Raw genomic sequence first — 19158 nt, forward strand, 5'->3', positions numbered from 1 at the left:
GCTCTGTGTCATAGCTACCAGTGGCTTGAGCTTAGGTTAATTTAGTAAGTTAGAGTGTTCACACTAACAGGGGCTGTGTTTGTTCCTTTAGGTGGGTAGTCCCCCACCTCAAAACCTCCAGTTAATTACACCAAGCAATAAAAAAGACTCCAAAACTGATGTAGTCCTAAAGGGGAACATGCAATTGTTTCTAGAATCACAGAAGTACTGAATCTCAACTTTTCACCAGATCTCTGAAAAGAGAGAAATAATATCATTTTGAAGCCTTGTCAGGGGTAGTAAGCGCTATATATAAATACAATAACTACAAGGGAAGGTTCTGAGAACCTAGCACAATGTGGCAATAAGAAACAGAACTTAAGATAGTGATGCTTGCATACGATGCAACTGAGGTTTTTTAGACTAAAACTACGAAGCAGGTCTGGGCATGATGCATCAAAATGATATACTGGATCTTTGCAATGCAGTGGCTCTAAAGCTGAGAGTGTGGTGCTGCTAGGAGGACAATGTGACAGAGCATGAGCCTCAGAACTGTGATAGAGCATTAGAGGTAGAATCCCACAATCAGGGCCTCATTTACAGGGCCCTAGCGGCACACTGTGCCACCAGAGCGTCATTTTTTTGATGCTCTGGTGGTGCAGTGTGCCAGCCCATATTTACAAGGCCACGCAAAGCCACCTTGCGTAGCTTTTCATCGACTTGTAAATATGGACCCCTTTCACACATAACACTGCAGGAAAGGGATCATTCCATGGGTGTTGCTTGGGGTGTTCCCACGCACCACACATGGAACTCGAAGGAATCTGACCCATTCTCAGATATACAAGTCTGGGAATGCGTCAGATTCATACGCCACCTCTGGGGTGGCATAAGAGTGACGCAACAGAGAGAAATATCTTTATTTCTGTTTTTCCTCTTTCTGTGTGTGCTACAAAATGTGCAGCACACACCGAAAGGGGAAAACACCTCTTGTGATTGTTTTTGTGCAGGAAGATCTCCCTTCCTGCACAAAAACAATCAGCCCCACAATGCAGGCACCCTTGCATCCGGGTGCAAGGGTGCCTGCATTGGCGCATGGCAGTAATTTGTGCGTCAGCTCAGGAGAAGAGGCCAGAAATGCACCATATCTTGATACAGCACATTTCTGCCCTTTCCCTGTAGCGCAGGGCAATGCGGCAAGGCACTTGCTGCGCCACCCTGTGCTATGGGCCTTGTAAATTATGCCATCAGATTCACCTGTGAAACACAGATTTTTTGATTGCCTTTAGATTTTGTGCATTTTTAACATTTTCCACAGATTTGACAACATTTTCAAAATCCCCCATACATTTTTCATCTCTGCCTGAATTTCTAACCATAGTGAAAGTCTGCAAAATTCTCTTAAAAAAATTAGGAATGACAGGGGAAAAGAGACAGGGCTAAAATAGCATTTATTAACACAGTGAGCAATACCCAGTTCTGGAACTAGGAGTTGTGTGAGGTGGCAGGAGGGACAAAGGGGCATTTTTCAAATTTTTTTCTATACCCTCATGCTTGTTGTAAATTAAATATAGTGAAGGTAGTTTGATGTAGCCGGATTTTTTTTTTTATTTAGTAATTTTTACCATTTTATTCTACAACAATTTGAAATATTTGTCCGACAGAAATTTAAAATGTTTCAACTGGTTTTCACATATTTCTCAATGATTTGTGCTTCTTATTAAATAGAGTACTGTAAAAGGGAGGGGCAAAACATGAGATGAATTGAGGGGAGGAGCTGGGTACACTGATGTAGCCTCTACTGCCGCTCTGACTGAGACCAAGGGCCTGAATACGAGTCTGGAGGTCAACAGACCACCAGACTCGCGGTGGCGGTCCTGACCGCCACCAGTTTGACAGTCCTACTGCCAAATTAAGAGTTTGGCGGTCGGACCACTAAACCACCGCCGTCTCCTCTGGGAACAATGTTCCCGATGGGCTGACAGCAGTCCAGGTTAGAATCAACCAGGGCAGCACTGAACTCAGCTTATCATGGTGATTTACTGCCATGAAAAGGCTGGTGAAGAACAGGTACGGGGGCCACAGGCAGGTCACTGCGCTGCCCATGCACTTGACATGGGCAGTGCAGGCATCCACCTGCCCAGTACCCTCATGTTGCTCACTGTCTGCCCTGCAGACAGTGAGCATTGTGAGGCTGCCGGTGCACCCTGTGGGCAGCAGTATTGCCTCCGGCTTGATTACGAGCCGGTGACAATGCTGCTGCCACTTTCCCGCTGGGTTGATTGGTGGAATCCTTGGTTTCCACCTGCCAGCCCAGCGGGAAAGTGGGAGTGGGCCTGGCGGGAAGGGAGCCAGTATGGCAGCAACCTTCCCAACAGAAGTTGGGCGAATGGGTCATCCCGTCCACCGAACTCGTAATCAGGCCCCAAATGACAAAAGTAGTTCATCATTCATTCACCCAATGCAGCTATCTAGAGAGCTTATTGGTAATGCACTACACTATTAATATTGTTTATTGTTTCGATATGTTTTGTCTTTCATGCGCCGATTTTCAAAGTTGTGAACAGGGTACAGAAATAGTGAGGTGTGTAATTTGAATGTAATTTGTTTAGGTATATGCTGTACTCAAAATTCCCCAAAACATCTAATGAGCAATAGCAATATACAAGATTAAATATGAGCAATCTGAATTTAACAATACTTCACTAAACAAGGTTAATTTTTCTCTCTAAATTATAATTTCTAATAAAATAGGGCAAGCTAGCCGAACTGCATTGAAGAATATGTATGGTTGGAAGCATGTGAGTTCATAGTGTGTCTTTGTGAGAGGTGTTTGAGGTTGTCCATGAGTGCCAGAATGGTGCACTAGTCTTGTCATCACCATCAACTTGGGGTTTCACTTAAGCATGCCCGTGATGCCATTTTGCCAGGTATTAGTAATGGGCTTTTCTGTGTTCATGAAGCCCTCTCTATTTCATGTCACTGGAACAACAGTGGCAGGATCGAAAAGCCAATTTTGTATTGCTCTTTCCAATTTCAGATGATCAGACAGCATTACCACCTTGTCAAGCTTCCTCATCCCAGTTATTTTCTGTGAGGTGTATTCACCTCTTCATAGGTACAGGACATCTAAAAGCCCAAATTCTGCTTTTAAGTGTTTTACTCCACCTCTACAAGGGAGTATAACAGGGCTACGTTGTCAGCGCGTCTGACCTTAATAAGCAAACTTAAAAGAAGACGCGAATAGGTCGATGAACCCTTTGACTCGCTTCAAAGTTTTCCCACCATATATCCCGTACATGCACAAATCAATAACCAATAATAATCAATAACATTAGTAATCAATAGAAGTCAGTAATTGTCACACACCATGACCTTGCAGTTATGAATAACAACACCTTTGGGTAAAAGTTAGAATGTTTATTTCCCCATATTAACAATGCTAATGTCATGTAACTCATTCTCAAAATCAAATGATACACATACAGAAGCATCACTGGCTGACCAAAGCGGCGAAATAATCTCAATCTAATCAAAGCTTGAGCTACTACACATTCTAAGGTTACAGTACAAATTAAAAGCAAGAATAACTGTGCAAACGATATACCATACATTTAGGTTCAGCAAAGAAAAGACATAACATTTTATTATATGTATTGAACTTCATTAGTGGGGATCCTAACTAACATCAGATTAGAATAGCATGTTTGGGCTACAGGCAAAACAATTTAGTGAATACAAATTTAGAAAAACATCTATCTATGGTTCTATCAAAATATCGGTTGGTACCTAGAAACAAAAGCATATAGACATGGCAAACAGAATCATAGTCAATATACCTATCCTCATTTTGGATCAGCAAGCTGTGAGAGTCTTCGCCCTCAGGACATCAGTTCGGTCAGCTAGGCATCAGGATTCAGCATCAAGGTTCAGAAAAAGCAAAGTCTCTTTAAGCAATAAAGTTAAGCATGTCTCTTCTCAAGACGGGCAAGAAAATGATGGCCTTACGGCAAGATTGAAAAGGGGCAATGGTGTCTTCTTCTCATTGCAGTCCGGCCAAGTTAGATTTCCAAAAACTACTACCAATGTCCCTATTGGTTCACGTATCACATATTTGCATTTAGTCCAATTAAACTAAAACTTCAAATCTATACTTCTACTATAACATGGTTCACATGTCGATGATTGGCTCTCATCTCTTCCGTTCTCGTCTTTGCGCTCATCAGGTAACAATATTGTTGCAGCTGATACTCGAGTCAGTGAATTCTTTGTTTTCTCCCGAGAAAGTCAGTCTTGCACACATTACATTAAACATTGTTGCATTAACAAATACATCATCTCCTAACAACCAGTTCTCATGAGAAATACTTTTAGCTACAAGCATTTGGTCAGCACAGTAGAAAATCACATTTTAATTCTCCAAGCATCCATTTTGTTAAACTTTTAAGCAATGCAGCTTGACATGAGGCCGCGCAACTACGCCAAGACCTCGCTAAGTTAAGGCCTTACGATTAGTAAAGCTAATACATAATGCATAGCCCTCAATATGACATATTACTACTTTAATTAAACATAAGTTAATTATTTCATATTAATAAGCCATTAATAAGTCCACTTCATGAACATTGGCAGCCACATTGGTGAGTGCACCTTAAAATGCGTTCATGTTTTTTCCCTACGTTATTACATTTTCTATGCAATTTAAACACTCAGGATACATGAATAATCATTAATAATTTAATTAAAACTTCTGCGTTAACAACCCCTTCCCTTCAAATTCTGTTTTCTTTCCTGTCTTTCGGAAAGAGAAGACGCCTGGTACTGCAACATCTGCCCAATAATTTAGGGTGATGTTTGACTTATCATATGTGTAATTCTTCCCTTTTTGTAAAGGGAATCTGCCATGCAGTATCCATTAACCAGTCTTAAACATTATGCCTCAAGGGCACACAACAGAGCCTGCCTAGCAGGGCCAGTGTCCAAAGAATGCTGTCAAGAATAAGGCAGCTAAGACGGTGATGCAGGATTTTCTCATGAAGGGAACAGTAGTCACCTTACCTAGTGCCATAAAAGGGACTTGCACCTATTTAATCCTGTTCATTGTGTGAAATCATCAGGATATTTTGACTTCAATGTGCTTCAAGGATGTAAATTCATGGCTCCATTTATTAACTTTGAGGACGGACACTCTTCACCTCATAGTTATTGCGGTGACTGCAGGAGATTTTCTAACATGAATAAACATGACAGATATATTTTCACATCCCCATTTATCAGTTACCTCAACAATATCTAAGGGTTGCCCTTCCAAAAGGATATTTAAAAAATTGTGTTCTCCCTTGTGTTCTAAAATTGGGTCTATGTGTTTTCTAAAAGGTCATGGCTGTCCTGGTAGCTGTTGTTCATGGAGACAGTAGTCACATCCAATTTTACTTGGATGGTTCAATGGTACAGGCTTTTTCCTTGTAGTTTTCAAAACTATGTAAGTTCTGCAACATACTGTTTTTTCTTCAAATCCTCATAAAATTTTACAAATCTCAATTACATGCAAATCAGCAGCACAAATATATAGGACTCTTCTGTACCTCACTCAGAAAGGCTTTTCTCTACCCTCTATGGATTTGGAAACTCCAGTCCAGTCTCCAGCCTCCTAGTAAAAACATGAGCACCAACTTATTAGAGGCTCCCAGTTGACAGGGACCTCACTGTCTCTGTGTTTTAGTACCCTGGGCAAGATTATATATGAAACCTATCACTTCTTTTCTGCTTCTTCACTGGCATCCACAGTCAGCAGATCTGGAAGCAGTGGTTCCTATCCCAGCACCTTCTGTATTGCTTCTCCCCACCCGTAGCCATGTTGCTTTGTGCACCCCTTCCTGTTGCTTCATCCTACTGAGTTGCTCCACCTACCCATGCTACTTTCTTTTTGTTTACCACTCCAATCGGGATATGCAAACAGAAAATAAAACACTCACAACATTTTGTAGTCACTCGTATGCTTGATACATGCAGCCACAAAACGATGCAGCTGGCTGAGTATGTTCTTTTTCTTTTTCAAAAGCCATGCTTTACCATATGAGGATGCTGTACAGAATGGCTAGATCCATTGGCAAAGCCAATAGATCTCAAAGAGGAGACCTACGAAAATAGATTTCCCTCCCTACAGCCCTAAAAACACCACCCCCGAAAAACATTAAAATACATTATAAATAAAACAATATTAACACTAAAATAGTAATTAAATAAAAAAATACAATTAAAGACTCTCCATCCTTCCACCCACCCATCCACTCACCTATCCATCCTCTCAGATATCCATTTTCTGTGCCTGCCATCCATTCATCCATCCATAATCCATCCATCCTCTCAGATTTCCATTAATTCTGCCATCCTTTCACCCATCCATCAATCCTCCTAGACTTCCAAATACTTTGCTATCCTTTCACTCATCCAATCACTCATCCACTCTTCCACCCTTTCACCCACCTTTCCACCCATCCTTTCATCCAGTCATCCACCCATCCTTTCGTCCATCATTTTACCCACCCATCCTTTCACCTACTGGTCCATCCTTGCACCCACCCATCAATTCCTCCATTTACCCACCATCCTCTCACCCACTCATCCATCCACTCATTTATTCATCTTTCCCTTTTCTATAAACCAATCTTTTTTCTACATTCCTTATAGTGTTAATTTAGAGTTTTCCTTTGCCAAGTTGCATACAGAAGAGGCCCATAAATAATTTTGCCCTGATGTAGCTGGGAAAGCGATGTGCTCCCAACGCCCTTGTCTTGCTCCATTTGTCCTGCCCTACCTTTGGCCACACCAACAGAGCTGGGAGGTGAGAGAGCAAAAGAAAACAGACACTGCACCCAGCCACCCAATTAATGGATTTAGCTACCTTTCTACTCTGTACCGAGAAGTACTAATTATTTGAGGCAATACATGTGCCTACATGTTTGGTTAAAAGTAGACAGAAAACTTTTATATATGTGAGTATATAGCTACACATATACACAAATATGTACACACATACCCACAAAGTCAGACTTAAGCACAATATACATTTATGTGTGTGTATATGTGTATGTACGTTATTTACACGACAGTGGTAGCCATTGTGTAGTTTTCCAGGACTCAGAGTTTCCACAAGAAGAACGTTTTTTGGTTTGTTAATATCTTTGTCACACTTTGATGAATTGTCGCAAAACTTTCCAAAAAATAGTTCTTGCACCTCTGCTCCTTCCTGAAAAATGTTTGGGTGGTCTGTCAAATGGGGGCAGAGAAAAACACAATTTCTCTATGAAATTTCCACAGGGATTTTTAAAAAATGCTATGGCCAAAACGGCTGAATGTAATTACACCTAATTTGGGAGAAAGCTAATTCTTTCCCCCAAAAAAGGTTTTTTATGATTTGGTGTAAATCCATTAGGTAGTTTTTGATAAATCAAGGTTCAAAATTTACATATATCTGGACTGTTGGGTCTCCGTGAGTCTCACGGTCATGCAACTTTATAAAATAATAGAGCGACCTGATTGGCTGAAGGGGCCTTTTTTCTTCTCAGCTGGTAGTCCTGTGAAAGATTGCACTTTGATTGGATGGTGGCAATATAAAGAGAAATGTCGTGGCACCATTACAGAACACTGGGACTTGGTCTCTGTGTCCTTAAAATAAAAATAAAAATGGAGTATGAAGGGGCAGAGGAGGGGTATCTGACTCACTGACTCTTGTTTCCTGGTCCAAATTGAAAACATTTTTTTTTTGGGTTGCAGCAATCCTATGGCATGTCTCCTTTACTCCGGTGAAAGTCCAGAAGGATTTGAAAACAATTAAAAAAACAAGTAGGATGGGCATTCCTTGAAACAAGCCTGGCCCAGCAGCCAACCCCTTGCTGTGGATGGTGGAGAATTGGAGACAGGAAAGGCCCTGCAATCAACCCATTGGCATGTATGGCCAAAGGTCATACAGTGTGGAGGGCTGCAAGCCCATTGGGGGCTGGACAAAAGGCCTGGCCACGGGCACAGGGGTTGGATGCATGGCCTGGCCGCAGAGGCTGTGGATGGAGGGAGGTTGGCCATCTGCAGGGGAACAGGAATGGTGATAACATATTACTTTAAATTTAAAATAAACATGGAAATACATTGTTATAACAAAGATTGAGATGATGTCATAGTTAGGTATGGCAGAAATATCACAAAACACTAAAATTCATCAGTTATAGTTAAATGAAGTAACTATAACTTGTGCACTCACCATGCACTGCTGAAAAAAACCCAGATGCAATTGAATTACAATAAGATTGGCATGTTGCTCCAACGTACTCAAACCCACAGAATTGGAGTTAGGAAGAGTTAGGTATAACATTCCAATTAGTAAACATATTAAAATATATCTCAAAAAAATATTTATTATGAGGAAATATAATTAAATGTAAATGTAATTGAAAAAATAAACATTACAAACTATCACGCTGAATAAATTGACTGTACAGTCAGGGCTACTCTTTTAAATGGAGCAGGGTCTTGTGTAGAAAAGTACACTATAGGAGGGTCTGGCAAAATATGGTGGATCCTCCATCAAAACCTCCAGTGGCATGGCCATCAACTTTAGTACCCTGGAAATGGTGATATCTTGCTGACGGAGACACCTCCATTTTCACCATTTGGTCCCTCAAGGTGCTTCCAGTGTAACTTCCCTAGGGGGCTCGCAGTATCTAAGTCATATTCTGCCAAGCTACAGCTCCACTAAAGAACAAAGGACAGACCAGAACTCATGAGGCTTCCTTAGTAGCCATGCCTCCCTATTTGCGATACTTGCTGAAGGCCATATAGGGAGAACGACTGAAGCCAGTGCTTTAACTGAGCCACTAGTATTAGTAGGGATCAGTGACATAATATGGATCCAACAAATATCTAGAAACACAAATATCGGAAACGAAATATTGAGAACAAAAACATTGACTATACATAACTATCACCAATATCGAGCACACAAATATAATGGACAAATAAATGGATTTTTACAAATATCGATAACAAAAATATTGGAAACACAAATGTAGTCACCTATTAATAAACATATAACATGTCAAAAATATTGATTACCATACAATTATCATCATACCAAATAATAAATCCATAAAACAAAACACCAATTTTGACATAAATCAATTACTTCAAATGATCCCTAAACTTATAATAAACATCTAAAATTAAATTGAATCATATTTCATGACACTAAAAATGAAACATTCACCCTACAAAAATAGTGCACCTTAACCTTAAAAGTATACTAGAAATACACCAAAAACATGATTATTAACTATAAACATTTAAATACAAAACACAATATAAAATATTATATAAAACAAATAAATTTACATTTAGATAAAAATAATTATATATCATACTACTTAAAGAAAAAATAAATTAGCGTTTTACAAACAAGGATTTAACTGATAAAAAAAATCTAATTATTCTAACCCAACCAATAAAATAACAATATGAACAACTTTAATAAGATGACTCAAACAAACAACCAGTATAAAAAGCAAATAAATACTCTAACAATACTGCAAGAGGAGGAAACTCTGCCGGATTCTCGCAACAAAAATTTATAAATAAGAATATACATTACTACAACTACATATTCAAGTAATTAATAATTATATCTAAACTAAATATATTTAAACAAAAAATTAAAGGACCAATTACGATCTAAGCCGCATTGCCACCGAGACCACCAATACTGCGGGGGTGAGGCTGGCATCAAGGTGCCACCTCTCCTCCATCATATTACAATGTTTCCACCTGGCTGACCAGCAGAAACATCATATTACGACGTTTCCACCAGTCAGCTGGCCATAGGAAGCTGAGGCAAATGCCGTTATACACAAGCACCCTAAAAATGCGCACTTTCTGCCCAGCAGACAGTGCGCATTTCAAGGGTTCTGGCAGGGGGGCCCCTGCACTGCCCATGACATGGTCGTGGGAAGTGCAGAGGCCACCTGTAGCCCCCAGCACTGGATTTTCACCAGCTTTTCCATGGTGGTAAAACCACTGTGGAAAAGCTGTCGGAAAGTGGAGTCATGATCAGCACAATGGTGCCCAACTTGGCACCGCCGTGGCTGACCATTACTCCGACCGCTGCCAACCCATCAGGATCCCTGATGCCGGCAGAGGTCTCCTAAGGGTCCGACTGGCAGGATCATAATCTGGAGGTCGGACCACCAGGAGTGTGACGGTCTGACCCCCACTGTGAGTTTGGCAGTCCTCGGACCACCAAACTCATAATCAAGCCCTAAATGTAACTAAACTAATACAAATATTAATTAACAAGTAAATAGTAGCACACCCTGTAACATTTATCATTTTACACAGATTACCTAAAGAAAAAGAAAAAAGTTTTAAGCTAACAAACTCAATCTCAATCTCAACTATAACAAAACACCAAGAATATATAATAAGTAAGTGTACATACAAAATAAATCATAAACTCACCCAAACGGTGAAAAAAAAAACCTACCTCCCTAAATTTCAACAAACTAGCAAAAAAAAACATTTTAAATTACTCTAATTTTTCCCTCTTTCAAAAGAAAACAAACACTTGCTCCACGTTTAAAAAAGCTCTAAGGAAAAGCTGCAGAACTATGCAAAACATCTCAACAAAATATACAAGTAGGTAAATAAAATAAAAGTAACTGTATTTTTAAAAATATTAATAACTAACATCCAAAAGTTAAACTATAATATAGATTTATTTTATTAAACTACTTATAGATAAACGATGGAAGGAGCCAAATCTATCACTTCAAAAAAAGAAAAGCAATTATTAAGTCACATGAGCTACACCTACAGCCAAGAAAGTGCATTGACAGAAACTATAAACTAGAAATGTACTAAATATTATTTTAATGCATACTATGGAAGGGCAACTACAAACAAAAATGTGGTAATTAATGTAAAAGAGCACAAACACCCCACAGTTGTTACAAAATTAGAAGTTAGAGACGTTTTACAAGATATAAGAGAGGCAAGTACTAGTTCTCAGACACCTACAAGAAAAATCCTTAAATACATGCTACCCAAAGTCCCCGAACACATAACACATCAACTACCATCTATCCCCACTTTAAAATGTCTAATTATACACACCAAAAAAAGCTACCAGCAATACTCACCTGTTACTAGAAGATACCAAGACATAGACATAACAGACATAACAAACCATCTAACAATCACATATAATGAGGAACACTTCACAGGCAGTTGCGACCATTCATGTTGGGTAAGCTGCAATTTGAGTCGAAAATCTACTTGAGCGACAGCAAAACCAGCTAGAGCGGAAGGGCCCTCTGGCTTGCTGCATGATGCCATTAGCGCTGATCTCTCAGCACGAAATGACGCCCTGGTACTGAATATCAGCGCATCAAGCTGATATCTGCCCACTCGCAGAACTCCGCTGAATCTAACAGAGTTTTTATGTAACCCAGCGGACTGAAGCATGCCACCACAGTGCCACTGCTGCAGACACACCACCAGTCCATCGGTAGTATTGTAATGCAGCAGTCAGGAGGCCGCTGGCTTGGCGGCACCCTCCTGACTGCAGCATTGGCGAAATGGTAGTCCGACTGCCAGGGTTCTAATCGGGACCTATCACTTTAATCAAGGTATATGCCGACACCTCCAGATGCTCAAAGGTTTAGAGTTCGGTTAGTGTTACTTTTGTAATGCTAAACTGATACTAAACCTTTTTGAGGATTCACAAACCAACAAAAATTGGTATTTGCGTCGGTTTGTATGGCAAAGTAACACAAAGCAGTGCAAAATACTGCTTTGCATTACTTTGTGTCAAGGGGGCGCTACCTGGGTGGTACATGGGTGTACCCATGCTACCACTCATGCTTTTTGACACTAAACCCTATTCTTAAATATCAGTAGAAAAGGTTTAGTGCCACAAATTAATGTTGAAGGAGCAAAGACCGCCACGGACCCGCCGGCACCGCCAGGCAGCACAGATCGCCACGCTCGCGGGGCAGCATATACAGGCCGGTGAAGGCTGTGCTGCCACCGAACACATTATGAGGTAACACACCTCCACTATGACAGTGGTGGTCCAACCATCATGTCTCAGAAGTGGAAACGGACAGTATAAAGGGAGTCACTCACCTGCAGGCAGTCTCACACGTCCGCTTCCGCCATGGAGCCCATCACACGTCCTGCTGCTGTTGTTGATCATCGATGGAGCACAAAATCCATGCTGCAGTGGATGCAACCGACCGTAAGTGCACACACCTACCTCTGTAACAACAGATGGTTGCACTGTCATCCACATGATATGGGGGACACGCTACGGGCACCAAGTACACGTGTTATTGTGTACACAGTCGGAATCATACATAAAGATGGACATACTCACAGTCACAAAATGCCCCCTTTGGGCAGGTCACTCACAATGCACCACAACACTACACAAAACACACATCTGACCATCTCACGCACAGGGACGGTGAAGGGTACATAGCATTGTTTCACGCAACACCAACAACACACCAACATCTCATATACAAATACAACTCACACATTCACATTCCTCAGAGGCTATGGACTGTCATCACATTCAACATACATACGTATGGGTGTGTCATAAAACACAAACACCCCTCCCATGAAGCAGTCCTGCAATGGACCCACACATCACACACATTACAGCACAATAGAAGTACAGTGGCATGAACAATAGACAGAGAGATAAATATACAAAGCTCCCTATGCTAGCAATAATGGTACAATAGGGTCAGGGGCATCAGGAGCACACAGGGATGGAGGCTGCACTGGGACACATATCACTTTGCATATGCCTCTTAAACAACATTTGAACAGGAACTAGCCCTACATGTATTTTAGGGACAAACAATACTAGACCTGAATGACATGCCTATCTGCACAGTGTGGAAATGAAAGTCAACAAAGCACATACAACCCCAACTGCATGGGAGATACCTCTACATGAACTAGCTGCAAGGTATACACAGCAAAATGGGCACATGCACAGTCAATTGCAAACAAAGGTAGAACAACTAAACACATTCCATGTCTGCACAAACAAACCTCAAGCTGACACACATCAGATGAATTTATAATCCATATCAGGGGGACAAGTCTAACACCATGCATGCTCACATTAGACAACACAAGATGAACTATTACCATACCAAACATTACACAATGCCATGACGCCACCATTACATTTACACCCACATATCCATACAGTCAACATATACCCTTCCTTTGGGAGACACCAGTACTGCCCACAAAGTCAGATACTGCAAACAACAGCAAATGGATCAGCAAACAGGCTGAAACACACAACTGTAGGAAGACAACACAAGTTACTCAGGAACAACATTAAGGTAGAAAAGGAATTTCAGGGCAAATGTGTACTCACAAAAATCACAACTATTTTGGTTTATTCAAAAATCCAAATGCAACTAGTCCAAGGCCATTGGCCAGTCCAAATATGTGTCCACAGTAGCACAGTATTGTGCCAACACTTGACTCCTAACTGCCAGGGAACCTCCACAGGAAGGGGCATCAAGTGGGCGTGCAGGCACCTCAGGGATCATCCTTGATGGGGGGGTCAGTTTTTGGCAGGGGAGTTTGGTCTTGGGTTTTGGAGGGCTGGTCTGCTTTTTAGGAGGGGTGGGCTTCTGGGTAGAGGGATGGGTGCTTGCAGTGGGGCAGGAGAGGCCTTGCAGGTAGAAGGGACGGGCTCGGAGCTGGGTGGGGGCCTCTTGGGTTTGGGACAGGGGTAGGGAGAATAGGAGAAAGGTCCAGGTCCAAAATTAAAACTTTCTTACGGACACAGTACGGTCATCAGAGGTGGTTCCTGATTTGGAGGTGGAGGGAATGGTTGTCTGCTGTGTTGGTGTGGATGTTGTGGGTGCGTGCTTCTGGGAGGTATGCTTGTGATTTTATCTAACACGGCTTGTGTTTGTGTGGTGTCTGCTGGGTGAGTGAGTGAGTGCATTTGTGTGTCTTAGGGGACTGGGAGGTGGAGGTGCTGGGGGATGGAGTGGTTGATGTGTGTGTGTCTGTTGGGGTGGTGGCCCTCAACTCTTTGCCCCATAGAGCAGACCTCAGTCACCTGTTGGCATACAATAGTAGGTCAATGCCAGATGCATTTCTGTCAGGGAGACCAGATCCTTGGGGTCTGCGCACATTCCCAACATGTCCACCACTAGACAGCTCCAAGACTCCGTTAGATAAAATCACAGAGCCTGAGAGAGTCCAAGCGGGGGAAAAGGGGATTAGGATAGGAACAGCAGGGAAGGAGACATGTAGAAATCAAAAAGGTTAAACCACACAATATCAAGATTATATCACATTGATTTTCACTAGACTATGGGGGTCATTCTGACCCCCGCGGGCGGCGGGAGCCGCCCGCCTGGAGGGAGCCGCCATATGGCCGCTCCGCGGTTGAAAGACCGCGGAGGCCATTCTGGCTTTCCCGCTGGGCTGGCGGGCGACCGCCAGAAGGCCGCCCGCCAGCCCAGCGGGAAACCCCTCCCCACGAGGAAGCCGGCTCCGAATGGAGCCGGCGGAGTGGGCATGTGCGACGGGTGCAGTGGCACCCGTCGCGTATTTCAGTGTCTGCAAAGCAGACACTGAAATACAAAGTGGGGCCCTCTTACGGGGGCCCCTGCAGTGCCCATGCCATTGGCATGGGCACTGCAGGGGCCCCCAGGGGCCCCACAACACCCCTCACCGCCATCCTGTTCCTGGCAGTCAGAGCCGCCAGGAACAGGATGGTGGTGAGGGGGTCGGAATCCCCCATGGCGGCGCAGCAAGCTGCGCCGCCATGGGGGATTCCCAGGGCAGCGGAAAACCGGCGGGAGACCGCCGGTTTTCCTGGTCTGACCACGGCCAAACCGCCGCGGTCAGAATGCCCTGCGGGGCACCGCCAGCCTGTTGGCGGTGCTCCCGCATCCCCGGCCCCGGCGGTCCTTGACCGCCGGGGTCGGAATGACCCCCTAAGATTCTAAGCATTGTCATACTGTAACTATGGATAACTTAAGAAAGGACTAATAACTAGGCCTCAAGACGTCTGGGTACCTGGGAAGGAATCAAGAATGATTAATACAACTTCTCAATTAATACTATTCATGAAATGTTACACATTGTCTAGGATTATAAGAACCTTCTAGAATTATGTTTTCAGAACAAACATGGTCTTTTTACATGAGGACAAAAAGTAATCTGAACATTTCCTGGAACACAATAGGAATTGTATTAAGGACTTAATATGCACATATAATGTAACATCTTGAATTTTAATACCTAGTTTTAAATGCGGGAAATAAATCGCACACACGCCGATATCAACAAAGATATGTAAATGACAAGAAATGGTTGCGCACAATGATTATCAAGGTTTAAAATGCAAGGAATGAATTGCGCGTCTTGCCGATTCGAATGCCACCATGTAAATGCCAAGAAATGGTCACACACAATGAATATCAAGAGTTAAATGCACGGAATGAATCGCACGTCTTGCCGATTCGAATGCCACCATGTAAATGCCAAGAAATGGTAGCGCACAATGAGTATCAAGAGTTAAATGCACGGAATGAATCGCGCGTCTTGCCGATTCGAATGCCACCATGTAAATGCCAAGAAATGGTAGCGCACAATGAGTATCAAGAGTTAAATGCAAGGAGTGAATCGCGTGTCTTACCGATTCGAATGGCACCATGTAAATGCCAAGAAATGGTAGCGCACAATGAGTATCAAGAGTTAAATGCACGGAAGGAATCGCGCCTCTTGCGGATTCGAATGCCACCATGTAAATGCCAAGAAATGGTAGCGCACAATGAGTATCAAGAGTTAAATGCAAGGAGTGAATCGCGCGTCTTGCCGATTCGAATGCCACCATGTAAATGCCAAGAAATGGTAGCGCACAATGAGTATCAAGAGTTAAATGCATGGAATGAATCGCGCGTCTTGCCGATTCGAATGTCAATATGCAAATGTCTAGAAATGGTCGCGCACACTGTTGCCGACCCGAATCTCAAAAGTCAAATACCAAGAATGAATCACGCGTCTTGCTGATTCGAATATCAACATGTAAATGCCAGAAAACACAAGCACATTCACACGTACAAGGAAAAATCTTCCAACATGAAAACTAGGCCCAAAAACTCGAATGCCTTTGAAAACGGGATCGGGGGCCCGGCCCGACCTTCGTCTTACCGCCCTGATCAAGGATCACCAATACAATGAAGGGCAAAGGCCTGGAAGATCAAGGTAGGCCTCCGGAAAAGGAGCTCAGGAAATTGCTGCTGCTCTGCACCGGGACCTCTGAATAGTGAGCACGTGGAGCTGGGCTGTCTCCCTTATATAGAGTCTGGCCCAGCCCACAAACCACACCCAGTCATGCTGCAGAGAAAGCTTCTAGAAGGCCCTGGAAAGGGACCACACCCTGACACACTCTGAAAGCCAGCAGCAATACATTGCAAATGAACAGTATTTACAAGCACCTTGAATATAAGTCTTCAGGATTAAACTCTGCAATGCAAAAGGTTAAACAACAGCATATCAACATAATGCATGAATTACGTTATCTCATATGTGCTGGGTTTTTGCATTCCAGTCACCCGTAGAGCGTGCACTGCCCTGATGTTGACAGTACTTCCCTCTCCCAGACGCGCTCTAGGGCCTGGTTTGCCTGGATTGAGATGATGAAAACGCCCCACGAGTAGTGGAGCATGAATATCGGATGCAGAAACCCATGAGTTACTTTCAGGGCCATAACCTTTCCACAAGATTAAGTATCATAGGTTACGCCCACTCAGTTTGGAATCCAACACCTTCTTGACTTCATATTCCACTTCCCCCCGTACTAGAACTGGAGCTGGATGAGGACGGACCTTCTGGACTCCCTTTTTCAGGAGGGAAGTGTGGAACACTGGATGAATATGTAATGACCTTGGTATTTGCAGTATATAGGTCACAGGATTGATTTGCTGAAGGACAGTGTAGGGACCTATGAATTTGGAATTAAACATGTGCTTTTTCTTGAAGTCTATGGGGGTCATTACGACCCTTGCGGTCGGTGGTAAAGCGGCGGTAAGACCGCAAACAAGCCAGCGAAAAAAAAAATCCGCTGCGGTCACCGCCGCGGTCATTCGCCACTTCACCATTCCGACCGCCATGGCGGTGAAGACCGCTGGGCTGGAGATTGCGGTCTCCAGCCTGGCGGTCGTCACTAGACCGCCGACGGTGTCAGGACCCTGCATACCGCCATGGATCTCGGGAGGTTGGGAACCACCATGAGATCCATGGCGGTAGGCACTATCAGTGCCTGGGAATTCCTTCCCTGGCACTGATAGGGGTCTCCCCCACCCCTGCTACTCCCCACGAATCCTCCCCCGCCCCCCCAGCCCCCTGCCACCCCCGAAAGGTGGCACAACCCCCCTCCCCACCCGACCCCGAACATGCACATATACACACGCCTACACGCACACACACCGAACATGCACATATACACACTCCTACACACACACCCCCAACATGCACATATACACACCCCTACACGCACACATACACCACAACAACACATACCCGCACACATACAAACAGACATGCACACCGTCCAACCCGCACACATTTCCCATACACACATCTCCCCCCGCATGCATACACTCACTCACTCACCCCCTCTTCTACACTCTCACACGCACACCCCCATGCACGCACACAACACACAACACCCCCACCCCCTTCCCTAACGGATGATCAACTTACCTTGTCCATTGATCCTCCGGGAGGGGACGGGATCCATGGGGGCAGCTCCGCCACCAGAACACCGTCACCAGAACACCGCCACACTGAATCATGGGACGTGATTGAGTGGGCGGTGTTCTGTTGACGTGGCGGTGGAGGTTGAGCAACCTCCACTTTCCTGCCGTCTGCCAGTATGGCTGCTGGTGGCTTTCCATACGAAAAAGGACGGCGGGCTGCCAGCGGTCATAATATGCGGCGCGGAAGACCGCCACCACTGGCGGTCTTCAGCACGGCGGTACCTCGGCGGTCTTGCGAAAAGACTGCCGAGGTCGTAATGACCCCCTATATGTCTTGTAGAAAGCCACACTTTATCACCTGGTTGATACTGAGGTCCCTCACAATGTTTCTTGTCGTAATGCTTTTTGTATTTTTGTTTAGCTTTTTCTAAATGCTGTTGAATCAGTTTCTGGATTTGGTGAAGGTGTTGAATGGTTTCCGACACAGCTGGTGTAAGAGAACTTTCTTGAGGGATCGTGATGAACAAGGTGTCAGGATGATAGCCAAACAAGCCAAAAAAGGGTGTAACACCAGTGGAGGTGTGAAATTAGTTATTGTAGGCTAACTCAGCTAACCAGAGCATTGATGTCCAAGAATGAGGTGCTTTCTCAGCGTAAGCACGCAGGTATTGCTTCAATGTCTGATTTAGTCTCGCAGTTTGACCATCTGTTTGAGGATGATGGCTAGTAGATAGTGTGGACGTGACTTGAAGTGTTCTGCACCATGTTTTCCGAAAATTGGAGGCAAATTACGACTGTTGATCGTAGAGACTCATTTTCGGCAGCCCGTGATAACGGACCACTCTATTCAGTAAGATGGTTGCCAGTTCGCTGGAGGTGGGCAATTTCTTACAGGCAATGAAATGTCCATATTTCGTGAGACTATCTACTACCACAAGGATTACTGAATGTTGTTGAACCACTGGTAGTTCTGTAATGAAGTCTAAAGAGATGTGTTCCCAAGGTCGATATGGAGTTGGGAGCGGATGCAACAACCCTTTAGGTTTTGAAAGACTTGTCTTGATGCGAGCACAGACTTCGCAGTTGTTTACCATTGTTTTGACGTCTTTTGTCAGAGTAGGCCACCAAAGGTAGCGTTGGATTAATTCAAGAGTTTTAGGAGTACCTGGATGACCTGCCGTAGGTATAACATGCAACCACTGAAATACTAACTTGCGAAGCTTGGTAGTGGGCACGAACAAACAAGCGTCATGGAAAGGTAGTCCTTGCTTGATTTACCTTTTGGGATCTGCTTGAGCCCATGTCTGCCATTTCTCAATGGTGAAGGAATTACAGATGTCTTCAAAGAAATCTTAAGTTTTTATGATGCATAGGA

Source organism: Pleurodeles waltl, chromosome 7 (genome assembly GCF_031143425.1).
Source record: "Pleurodeles waltl isolate 20211129_DDA chromosome 7, aPleWal1.hap1.20221129, whole genome shotgun sequence".
Classification (NCBI taxonomy): domain Eukaryota; kingdom Metazoa; phylum Chordata; class Amphibia; order Caudata; family Salamandridae; genus Pleurodeles; species Pleurodeles waltl.